At 34.3% G+C, this 13,103-nt stretch overlaps 1 protein-coding gene across 1 annotated transcript in view; it reads left to right on the top strand.

Moving 5' to 3' along the window:
- Positions 1-13,103, top strand: part of kis (chromodomain helicase DNA binding protein kismet) — a 945,984-nt gene that overhangs the window by 372,059 nt on the left and 560,822 nt on the right. The gene's annotated exons all lie outside the window — the stretch shown is intronic.

Here is a 13,103-nt window from a genome sequence, read left to right as displayed (position 1 = left end):
TATTTTACATTTTATATACATATATGCCATAAGTGCTCAATAAAATAATAGATGTGAAGTCATAGATAGCTGGATACCGTATGACCTCATAACAGCTGCTATAATTTTTAACTGCATGCATAGGGTTGGCTAAGCTTAATTACACTTCACCTTATTAGGTTTTGTGTTTATGTGCTTGTAAAGGTTCATAGCTGAGGGAGACTAAGTTTTCGTTGTGCTTATTAATGCTGATGCTGGGTTTTAAGGCGTGTCATGTTTTATTTTTAAGAGTTTGCAAAACCTCTCATATGAGGTTGTCATATCAGCACTTTATCAGCATATAGGTATGGAGAAGGAAGAAATCCATTGATATGACTGCTTGAATGTACAATGCATATGTCTCCAGAGAAACAAGTGTAATTTTTCTCGCTTTTTCTACCTCTATTTACCACACAGTGGTTGATAGAGTGAACAAAGAAACAAGAAGTCAGCAACAAGACTGAACCTTCTTGTTCAGTGAGACTGTTAATCACAGAATGACTGGATGTTTGCCACCAGCTGTTCATGTTTTTACAAAGCTGAAGGTAAGCAGTAGAAAGGCAATTGCCAGTTTGGCAGAGATGCTGATATATTGTGCCAAGTTGTAGAATTGGTTTAAGTATTCAAGTACTGATATTCTCATGTGCAATGCAAATCTTGAAATAATACCATATACAGGTGATTTCTATGACTTTCGTGGTTTTAGCAAAATTAATGCTGCTCATGTTTACAAACACTAAAAGAATCAAATAGCTGGAAGTGAAATATAAGTGAAGCCCCTTATTTGAAATCCAAAAAGTCGTAGGATTCTAGAATGATCAGTTTTAATGTTGACAGCTCAGTTCTTAGTCCATGCACATGAAAGGAAATACTGCTAGGATTTTCTACTGATTTTCACATCCCAGAATTATCTTTGTGCTGAAGAAGTAGTTAGCACGATTTGTGTTTATTGCAACTAATTCTATGGATACTGGAGCCTTCATAATGCCTGGCATGGTCCCCATTTATTACAAATTTACTGTGAACCCTCTACGTGACAACAGGCAGTATAGTTCACCCACCATTTGTAGGTCTCTGCTTGGCATTTTGCCAAGAATAGTCGATTCATGCTGAAGGGGAGAAAGAAATGAAGGATGTACGAATTGGTCGCCAACATGCGAAATCACGTGCTTTCTTTTCTGTCGCTGTACTAGTAGTAGCATGATTTTTGTTGTCGCTTTTTTGCATTATTTTTTTATTATTAATTTGTATGATGGATCCAGTACAGTCAACAAGTTCTGTTGTTAAACATTTCAGTAGTTCTTGCAAAAGAATATTGAATAATGTGCTGACATTCTGCAAAAAAAATCGTTAAAAGGCAATCTCCTTGTTCCCCTTTCTCAAGTCATAAAACGTGCAATTGCTGGCGTATCGGGGTCGACTGCTAAAAGAATTCATAGGTAATCAAAAGGTGAAGGTAAGCCAAAATTTAAATCTCGTTAAAAAAAAAAAAAAAAAGCGCTAGAGAAAGAAAACCATCGGAACTGCAGCCGTGTGGAATGATTTTGATGTAGTTGTTATAAGAACTATTCATGAATTTTACATGATCGAGAAAAGAGTGCCAACTGTTCTGAAATTGATTCCTGTGCTTAAAGAAAAAATTTATTTTCCTTGGAAAAGAGAAACTTTAAGGAAAATACTTCATGAAATCGAATTTTGTTTTCAAAAGTCCCAGAATAAAAGGAAACTTATGAAGGAGTGAAGTGACATTGTTTTATCTAGAACACAGTATTTGAGAGCAATACGACGTTTCAGGGAGGAGAAAAGACCGATTGTATATCTAGATGAAATGTGGATTGATAGTAATTTAACTTATGGAAAATGTTGGTAGTCTAAAGAAGAATGTAGATTCAGATGACTATGAAGATTAAAAGGATTTGATAATGGCATTTTTTTCCAACCTTTTTTTTTTTGCATGGGCTTGTTAAAAGAGTCACAACAAGTCATAAATAATTAATTGGTTTTGGACATTCAAGTGTCTCAGTTTTCTCAACTGTAAGTTTAGAATATCTAAGTTCATTTGAAAAAAATTTCTGTTTTTCTGTATAATTATTTTTATTTTCTAGAAAACTTTCTTAAAAATAAATTTCGTTAAATTTTGGTTTCATGCTATACCTTTTTTAATTTTGTTAATACTCTACATACATTTTTCAAACTGTTATACTAGCAAAATAGTTACACTTTAAAAACTACAATATTCGTACAAGAAAAGCTAAATTTTCCAACCTGTTATAATAAACAAACTCATCCCAGAAGATAGATTGATATCGGAATGGATTCTCCTTTTTGGGTCATGCGCAGAAGTGTCGAAGGGTCTCTAATCGGTGGGCGAACTATACTTCTATCAATCCGTGAAATACATTTTCATCTTGGCACACCTGTCTTCCTGTGTATATATTTTTAATCCCTTTTATTCCAAGGATCCTCTATAGCTCAGCCAGTTGTGACAATGGCCTTTATCCAAAAATATGGATTTGAATCCCATCTAGGACATGTAGAATTTATCGTGGCTTTTCAACTATAATGATGAGTTACCAATCTTATATTGTTGGTGTCAGAGTTTTACCTCCCAGAAACTCTTTTTCATCCCACCAAACAGAAAAACTAGTCATAATGACACATACAATCAGAGCTGCTGAGGAGTGACATATGAGACTTTTGTCACGGGCCTGGGAAATAATCGTATCCACTGGATACAATTATTTCCCAACTTCACATGCATTTCCCATCTTTAAAAAACATTCAGAATTTATTTTCACCAATATTAAATTGTCAAACAATGAATCATCAAGAAATTTCTGACTCATGCATTAATTTAATAAATAAATATTTGAAAGACTTAACATCATCTCTGAAAGACGAAATCTATCACATAAAAAAGATTTATAACACCACGGTTAAAGATGTTATACCAGGACTAGATTTATTAAATAACATTTATAAATTTCAACTTCACGGTGTTTTTACCGAAATATGTACTTCAATCAGAATTTTTTGTACAATACCAGTAACAGTTGCTGAAGGTGAAAGAGCATTTAGTAAACTTTCAGCAAAAAAGAGCTTCAGTAGTTTATTAATGCTCCAGGAAAGATTAAACGAGCTGGCTTTGTTATCAATAGAACATGACCTGGCAATGAAAATTGATTATGACGAGGTGATTAAAGATTTCGCTAACCATAAAGTGAGGAAGTGGATGAGGCAATAAAAATTCTCTTTATTTAATGTTTGTATTTTGTATGGTATGTAATGTATTGAATTTTGAATTTATTGTACACTTTTTTAAATAAATGTTTAATGTTTTATATGAACTTTTTTTATTAAACAAAAGTGATGTACTTTTTTAAGTGGGGCACGGACCACAGACTTCTCACAGGCCTGAAAATTTCTCTCAACGGCCCTGCATAAAATTAACAGACGTAATACACTGGTCTTATAGCCTGAGTTGCTTCAGCCAAAAATCAAGAATGGTGATGAAATTAAAACAAAAATGACAGCCCCTTATTTAAAAGGAATAAAGGGGGGACTACTTTAATCATTAACATGTGTACCATAGTTAAAAAAACAATAATTATTTTACAAATATTTCATCTCATGTCTTTATGTATTTCATATTTTGTATTAATTTTACATACTATGTATTACCTCTTAATTGTAATGAGTGCCTTTATATCCCAAAAGTTTGGAAAATTGTACTCATTATAATCATCCTCAAATTCCTGACAAGTACCCTCAAGGGTTTTATACGATATGATAGTACTACATGAAAAATTTATATCATTACTAACTTCTTATCTACAATTTTCCTCTAAATCAGTCTGTTACCTGTCTAGACAACATTATCAGATCTTATATTTCTATCTTCTAAGGCACTTTTTACCATATCACTCCACCTATATCTTGGTCTTCCTGTGGGTCTTTTTCCTGCCAACCTGGCAGAGAACACTTATTTTGCTAATCTTTCCTATTCCATTCTGTTTAAGTGACAATACCACCTGAGCTTTACTCTGCTAACACATTCCTGGATGCTAACCATGTCAAGTTCTTTCCTAATATCCTCGTTTTTAATATGATATTGCCATTGATGCCATCTGTTCACGCTCCTAATCTTTCTCAGAAGTCTCACCTGCAGCAGTCTTTGGTCCACTGTTTTATTTTTAATCCAGTTCTCAGACCCATAAGTTAAAATTGGTTTGAACACTGTTTTCTATAGAGCTAATTTAGTATTTTGACTAATTTCTCTCCTATTCCATATAAATTTATTCAACTGACTTTCTACCATACCAGCTTTGTTGATTCCATTGTCTATTTCCCTATTTTATTTACCATCTTCACTAAAAATCATGTCTAAGTAGCTGAAATGTTTGCTTCTGTAGGTTATCGATTCACAATGCAGTTTGTTTTCAATGTTTCTGCCTATTTTCATTGTCTGTTATTGCTGACCTTCATACCATATCTATTACAACAGTTATTTAGTCAGGGAATCTTGCAGAATTGTAGCAGATTTATTTAGAAGTATAACGTCATCCGTAGGGGGTGCTTAAGGGTCAAAGCTGTATAACTCAGAGGAGACCTCCACATAGCCTTTAAAGGAATGTGGAGAACCGACCAGGGCTTCTGATCTAATGTTCAATCCTCACCTTCTCGTGGTGCATCCTGTTGGGTATATACTTGGATACTGAAGGATCAAGGATGGGCTGACAATTTGGGATTTAGCCGACCAAATTGTATTCTTATTGGTTAAACCAAAATAAAAAATGATGGTACAACATGACAAAATTTCGTGCCGGCTGGGGGGTCGCCCTATTAAACAAGGCCCCCATTGTTTTCGCCAGGGAACCAGGGCGAACAATGAAAAGTCAGCTACTGGAACAAATTTGAAAACAAACCCAAACTCAACATCACCAGAGTTAAAGATTAGTACTATCAACATAAGAAACCTGAATGGCAAAGAAATGGAGCTAGCTGAGGAATTAGATAGGTACCAGATCGACATAATAGGGGTGACTGAAACAAAAAAGAAAAACTGGTGAGATCTTTCTGAGCAATAAACACAAAATGTTATATTCAGGAAATGACAATCAAGGAAAAGAAGGAGTAGCCATAGTATTCAACACAAAATACGAGGCTAATCTTCTTGAATGGCAGTCAGTCTCAAGTAGAGTGATTTGGGCAAATATCAGAATAGGGGACTGGACAATGAGACTTATGGTCCCACAGAAGGTTCTACTAAGGTAGAAGTGGAGGAATTTTTTGAGGCTTTGGAAAAAGCAACTGACACAATGAAAAAGGAAAAGTTGGTCCTTGTTGGGGATCTAAATAGCAGAGTAGGAAATGATTGTGAGACATACAAAAATATTTTGGGAAAATTTGGAGAAAAGAGCAAAGCTAATAATAATGGCAAATATCTGTTGGATTTCTGCTCACGACATGGACTGGTTATTATTAACACCATGTTCCAACATAAAAATGTGCACAATTCACATGTAGAGAGCAAGGAATAAGAAAAGTCTCATTAACTATGTTATTGTTGATAGTGATGTTTTCTCCCTGGTTTAGGACACCAGAGTGTACAGAGGATTTGAAATTGGAAGCGATCACTATTTAGTCTTGAGGAGGATAAAATTGAATTTCATATTGAAAAGAATAACATGTAACAAAGTTTTAAAGCGAATAAAAGTTGAGCAGCTCTCAGATGTGAACTGTAGACTAAAATACACAAAGATTATTGAAGGAAAAATGAAAGAGTTTGAGAACTTCCTCTGGGTCGTTTTCCTGCCAACCTGGCAGAGAATACTTGTTTTGCTAATCTTTCTTCGCCCATTCTGTTTAAGTTACCATACCACCTGAGATTAGCTCTGCTAACGCATTCCTGGATGTTGACAACGTCAAGTTCTTTCCTAATATCCTAGTTTTTAATGTCATATTGCCATTGATGCCATCTGCTCATGCCTATAATCTTTCTCAGGACTCTAATATCTGCGGTCTCTAGTCTTTGGTCAAGTGTTTTACTTCTGACCCAGCTCTCAGATCCATAAGTTAAAACTGGTTTGAACACTGTCTTGTATACAGCTAATTTAGTGTTCCGACTAATTTCTCTCTTATTCCATATGAATTTATTCAATTGACTTCCTACCATGCCAGTTTTGCTGAGTCTGTTGTCTATTTCTATATTTAATTTACCATGTTCAGTAAAAATCGTGCCTAAGTAGCTGAAATGTTTCACTTGTTCCACAGGTTCCATTCACAACACAGTTGACATTTTCAATGATTCTGCCTATTTTCATTGTCTTTTTCTTTTTATTGCTGACCTTCATACCATATCTATTACAACAGCTATTCAATTTAGTCAGAGAATCTTGCAGACTTGTAGTGGATTTATTTAGAAGTATAACATCGTCTGCATAAAGCAAAGAGCTGACATTAACATCTCCAATTTTGATATCATGTTTAATACCACTTTCCTTCATAATGTAATCCATATAGATAATGAATAACAGAGGGGATAATGTACATCCTTGTCTCACATGATTTAACATTAAACCATCTTCCTGTACTTCCTTCAATTCTAACTGCTGTTATATTTGTAATAATAGCACAGAGAAATCAGTGGCTGGGATTAGTTATTGTGTCAACCAATCCAATTGAAGGTTGTCATTTGTCTTCAGTTGCTTTTTTTTTTTTTTTTTCCTCCCAGAGTTTCATCTGTTTTGCATGTGTGAAATGTGAAATGATGTGTTAGGACACCGATATAGATAAGTAATTTTCTATAAATAATAATTTTTTGCCCATATTTATAATGAGAAACAGTGTTGACGATCAGCTGAATGTCCCGTTTTTTGGGTTGACCATAAATGGCAACAGTATCGACAAGATTTTTTTCTTCTAAAGTTGGTACATCTGTCATAAGCATCCATGTGAAATTGCAAGTCATTCTATCAAGTAGTTTGTTTTATTGTTTTATACTGCTGTCTGAAGCAATATGTTGTCTGTATCCCTTGAAATGGATAAAATCGAGTATCATGCGGTTATAAAATTCTTTGTAAAAGAAGGTTTACGTGCATGATATGGTATTGAATGATCAGCAAGTCAAAGTGCGTGAAATTGCTGAGACCATAGCAATTTCAAAAGAACATGTGTGATATATTTTGCATGAAGAATTGCATAAGAAAAAGCTTTGTGCAAGATGGATGCCATGCTTGCTCACAGCAGATCAAAAATGCACTTGCATGAAAATCTCTGAACAGTGCTTGGAGCGTTTTAACAAGAATAAAACTAATTTTGTGCATCAATTTATTACTATGGGTGACACATGATTCACCATTACACACCAGAATCCAAACAACAGTCAAAACAGTGGACAGATGCCAGTTGTTCAGTGCCAAAGAAGATGAAGTCGGTTTCATCAGCAGGATAGGTCATGGCATCAGTGTTTGCGGATGCTAAAGGCATTTTGTTTATTAATTATCTTGAAAAAGGGTAAGACAATAAGTGGGGAATATTATTCCGATCTTTTAACAAGACTATTTGAAAAACTTCTTCATAAGAAAAGATCCGGTTTGCAGAAGAAGAAAAAAATTCATCTTTCATGAGGACAATGTACCTGCCCACGAAAGTGTTTTGGCAATGGGAAAATTAAGGGATCTGCACTATGAATTGTTGGAACATTCACCCTATTCCCCAGATTTGGCTCCCTCTGACTTCCATCTCTTCCCAAAACTAAAACCCTTCCCCTCACTGGTCAGCGTTTTTCTTCGAATCAAGAGGTGATTGCAGCTGTAGAGGAGTATTTTGCAGATCTTACTGAGAACCATTACAGGGCCGGGATAATATCACTGCAGCATTGCTGGAATAAATGTATTAGTCTTAAGGGAGATTATGTTGAAAAATAAAACAATGAAAAACCGAATTATAAATTTGTTTTTCATTGTTAGGCTGAGAACTTTTCAGACCACCATATCCTGTATTAAATTTCACAAACTCACTCAATTTTACAGTTTAAAATAAGTAAGATATAACTAAATATAATTACTTAAATGACTAATATCCTTTAAAAAAAGACATCTGTACACATCTACAACACAGCTCTTACTCTGCACTATGCCTGTATCTTACTCTGCCAATCCCATATCCCCATTATCTATATGGAGACTTAGTAATCGATCTTTCTTCTAGAGTGTCGGAATTGTTTTCAAAGTTAACTTAATTTGCTAATTAAGTTTCACTAAGATTGAAATTTAAATGCTTTTACAGCATATCTGATTCATGTATATTCAGACTTCAGTAATCATTTTTAAAGATGATTAAAAATATTTTTAAAATTTCCAATTTGTGAAGTTTTTTAAAAAAATCATCTTTAAAAGTTAAAATGTAACTTTTGAAATTTGCATTTTAAGTTTTTCTGGATAATGTTCATTCGGTTTTTTTTTGGGGGGGGGGATTGGTTGCAGTGTTCATTTGATATCATTATTCTAATTTATTTGAAATTGCCCATTATGTAATTAGATTAATAAGATTATGTAATTAAATTTTGCTTGTTTTTTTTAGAAAATGATTTTATTGCTTGTAGATTTGTACATGCACAAGATTAAAAAATTTTATTTATAATATCAAACATGAACGATACTATTTTAATTTTGACACTGTGGTTAAAGCATATCTCCCCCTCTCCTTCTCCAAAATAAAGGTGGTGATTATATAAAACAATCCCCCTCCCTCTTTTTATCTCATATAAGATAATAATAATCTCCTCATCCACTTTATCAGCATCAAGGCTTTGGTATAAACATTATTGACACGGCACCATGACTTGCTTATATTCCTGTCTGTATCACAGCTCGCATCAGCCACAACTACAGTTCACTCTTGCCTATCCTCCTTACATTCTGCATGATTCCTTCTATGGGAACAGTGAAAGAGAAGCCAAATTTGCTGTATAGTAATGAACTAACACAAATTGGTCACCCACCTCTCTACTAGAACCTGATAATCTTAATTCTACCAACACTCCAGACCTTTTCTTAATCACCCATCATTCCAGATATACTGCTGATATGAACTAACACAAATTGGTCACCCACCTCTCTACTAGAACCTGATAATCTTAATTCTACCAACACTCCAGACCTTTTCTTAATCACCCATCATTCCAGATATACTGCTGATATTATCTTCTTGGTAAATCAGATGTGAACATTGTCCCTCATTTCCATTTCTGTAGATAGTCTTTCTCCAATCCTGCTTCATGTTCTATGGACTTTTCAGATAGAATGACCAGATATGATTCTACTCTCTCTGAACAAGTACATGATATGATCTTTGTTCTTTACTCATTCATCACTTCACATGAAACCCTTGGTTTTCTGTTATGTTGAAGCAGTCCAAGATTTAAATTAAAAAAATGAAAAATAAGCACATCTTAAATTGGCTCAAATCAAAACTCTCAACTTCACCCATCTGTTAAATACATTGTAAAGTGCCAAATATTAACAGACTTGCCTCTTGCTCAAAAACAGCTGTGCCTTCCAGGAAGTCTCTTGAGTGCAACTTCTCTTCCACATTTCTACCTCTCTCATATCCAGATATATGTCATGGTAATGTCGCTTGGAAAGTTGACCTTTGGCATCAGATTCTGTACTTATGACAAAGGAAATCATCTCCCACTTTATTACAGGCTGCTCATCATATGTCTCCTGTTATCTTTTGCCAGAGAGATATCAGAAAAATTCTGCATAATCTAGATACCAATATTATCAGGTCCAGAAGTACTAGTGATATTTCTCAAATTTCACTACGAAAACTTATGCTTCAATATTGATGTCCAACCTATGTCACTTATATAAGAAGTCATACTCATTTGCCATTTACTTAACTAAATGGAACCAAGCTATTGTTAATTTAACAAACTTAAATTAATTGATGGTAATTACCACTGTGAGAAATATCAGTAGAAAAGAGGTGGAAGTAACAAAAGAATTACTGAAATAGAAGGTTCATATGCTTGTTCTTGTTATGAAGAGCACTAAAACAGGTGCATGGTAAATAATAAATTGATTAATTCATATACTTGGGATCACAGAAAGAAGGAAATGTTTATGGTATCCAGCAATAAACTCAAAAGTAAACCCATTGAATAGAAGTTGATTTAAGTGTGATACAGGCAAATTTTAAAATGAGAAGTGGGCAGTGCAACTTATCTGGGTCTGTGGTTCCACAGAACCTGTTACTATGAATGAAATTGAGGAAATTTTTTTCACTCATTACAAAGGACAGTTAATTAGAGAAAAGTCATCTTGGATCCTGCTAGAGACCTAAGTGTAGGAAACAAAATGAATCCTATTCCTATAGAAATAAGGATAAATTTCTGGAAAAGGAAAAGATCACTAATAATAAGCAGGAAAATTTCTGCCCAGGATTTTATGTTGCTTCCACCCTGCAAAGGTTTATTTGTAAATGTATAGCATATTTGTGCCATAGGTAGCTAATTATTTCATTTTCAATTGTTATTAATTTTATATATTTTTTGTTTATTTATTTTTACTTAATCCAGAAATCATACTCTAGACATCATACTTAGAATTTGTTCAAGCAACTTCAGGTCTCCAGTAAGCAGGCGGCAGCACGCTATACACACCTGCATCCTGATGGTTGAACTACTGTGCAACCCAGGCCTTTAAATTATGAAAAATTGAGATAAAAAGACAAAAGACCTAAAGTCATAATTTGGTGCCCACTGATGTAGATTTTACTGTTGTAAGGTTGAAGTTGATCTTAAGATGATTATTGCCTTCCAAATTTTTGGCAGTTTAATGCAGCCATATTTTATGGTTTGAAGCATGCTTCATTGCAATTGGCAACTGTAAAAACAATCTTTCCAACTTGTAATGGCTTCTATATAGCACATTGATTTTTTCCATTTAATCCTATCTGTAAGAGTAGTGTCTATAGCATGATATGTCAGTGCTGACTTGCTATAATGATGATAGTGAATTTGTTTCTTGTGCTCTCTGAAGCAAATGCTATTAGATCTTCCTGTGTGCCTATAGTAGCTTGTGTTGGAATTACAGAACACTCATGTACTCCAGTATGCAAAAGAGGAAGGAGTTTGTCCTTAAGTGAGTGGATCAGGGGTGTTATGGGAGTTGAGTGTGGTGTGAAGGTTATATTTCCTTAGTACTTTCGCTTCAGTAGGGTGCCTCATAGTCATAGCAGATAGGAATAGTGGCATTTTGCTCTTGGGTTTTTGAGAAGAGGGGACAGATGGGTTGAAGTGTAGTATTTTATCTGTTTTGTGGTGTAGCCATTAGCCATTTATGGCTACACCATAAATCAAGACTTAGTAGGTCTTTTGTTGGTTATGATTTGAATTGTTTCATTGACTCATTATGTTTATACTGTAACTAGTAGTTGTGCTCTGAAGATTCTGGTTTGAAACCCAGCAAAATACAAACCATTTTGTATTTTGCTGGGTTTGGATTTTAGGAATAGTGGCATTTTGCTCTTGGGTTTTTGAGAAGAGGGGACAGATGGGTTGAAGTGTAGTATTTTATCTGTTTTGTGGTGTAGCCATTAGCCATTTATGTCTACACCATAAATCAAGACTTAGTAGGTCTTTTGTTGGTTATGATTTGAATTGTTTCATTGACTCATTATGTTTATACTGTAACTAGTAGTTGTGCTCTGAAGATTCTGGTTTGAAACCCAGCAAAATACAAACCAGTTAATATCTTTATGATTTTTGTAGTTGTAATAAATGAAGAAGATACAAATTCTGTGAATTTGTTAAACAGGTAACACCTATTTTAACACACACATTTCAGCTAGTTAATTATGAGGGTATCTAAAGATGGCAAAATAATAATATTGCTTTACAGTTATATACAACGCCAAGAGATGAAAAAATATATATATAAATAATTTATTGAACTTAATATTTCACTGGTTTTTCCACCCAACATCTTCAGAGTACAAATTACAAGCATACAGCACTCAACTAAATCACTGTGGAAACAATTCACATTGTAACTATAGAACTATTAGTTTAATCTCTCATATAATCAAGATTTTATTAACGATCATTCTAAATATAATTGAGGCCAAAGTTGAACCCGAGATACCTGAGGAACAAGAAGGCTTTAGGGTAGTCAAGGGTATCAGAAATCACATTCTTTGCTTTAGACAGATTCTTAAAACGTATGAAGATTTTAGACTGCCTATTTTGATCTGTTTCATAGACTATAAACTTTTCACTGTGAGAAGTAATGATAATGAATTTTCCTCAACACATTATCAGGTTGATAGCTATTTTTTCAGATGAGCAAAAAGCCTTGGTAAGATCAGGTGTTGGATTAACTGATTGGCTTCAGCTCAGCAAGGATGTTTACTTTCTCTTCACCTGTTTAGCATCTATGCTGAGGACACCATACATGTAGCATTAGATGAACTTAACACAGGGGAATTAGGATAGGTGGCAGATTATTCAGCAATCTGAGGTATGATGATGATACAGTACTCCTTTGTAAGGAGTAATCTGTTCTTATTGATCTTAGTTTGTAACTGAGATCAATAAAAACGGAGGACTTCAACTCAATCCTAGCAAGACAAAGATTATAGTTCTCAAAGGAAATATAGAAAAAGAAGCTCCTGAGAAACAAGTGTACCATAACAGAGAAAGTTGAGCAAGTCAGCAAGTTTGAGTACCTGGATCCAGGTACTAAATAAGAAGATTAGTAATGGCTAAAATAATTAGAGACTTGTCTAAAATCTGGACTGATGGATATCTCTTCAGGAACAAAGTTGAGGATTCTGGATGTAAGACTTGGAATCCAAAGAAGTTTGATAAGGGAAGGATAGTTACTTGTAAGATGTGGTGTTACAGAAGGCTGTTGAGGATATCATACTAAAAGGCAGTCAAATTGATGACTGTGAGAAACGATCAGTAGTAGAACTTTAAGGCTCCTTAAAGATATTAACAGAAGAAAGTTGATATGCTTTGGACACATTGAAAGGACGGAAGGAGAGCTTCTGAAAACAGTATTAGAAAGTAAAGT

Source organism: Typopeltis vanoorti, chromosome 18 (assembly GCF_054136105.1).
Source record: "Typopeltis vanoorti isolate ZY-2024b chromosome 18, IOZ_Tvanoo_1.0, whole genome shotgun sequence".
NCBI classification, from domain to species: domain Eukaryota; kingdom Metazoa; phylum Arthropoda; class Arachnida; order Uropygi; family Thelyphonidae; genus Typopeltis; species Typopeltis vanoorti.
This window is presented reverse-complemented; position numbering and strand designations above follow the sequence as displayed.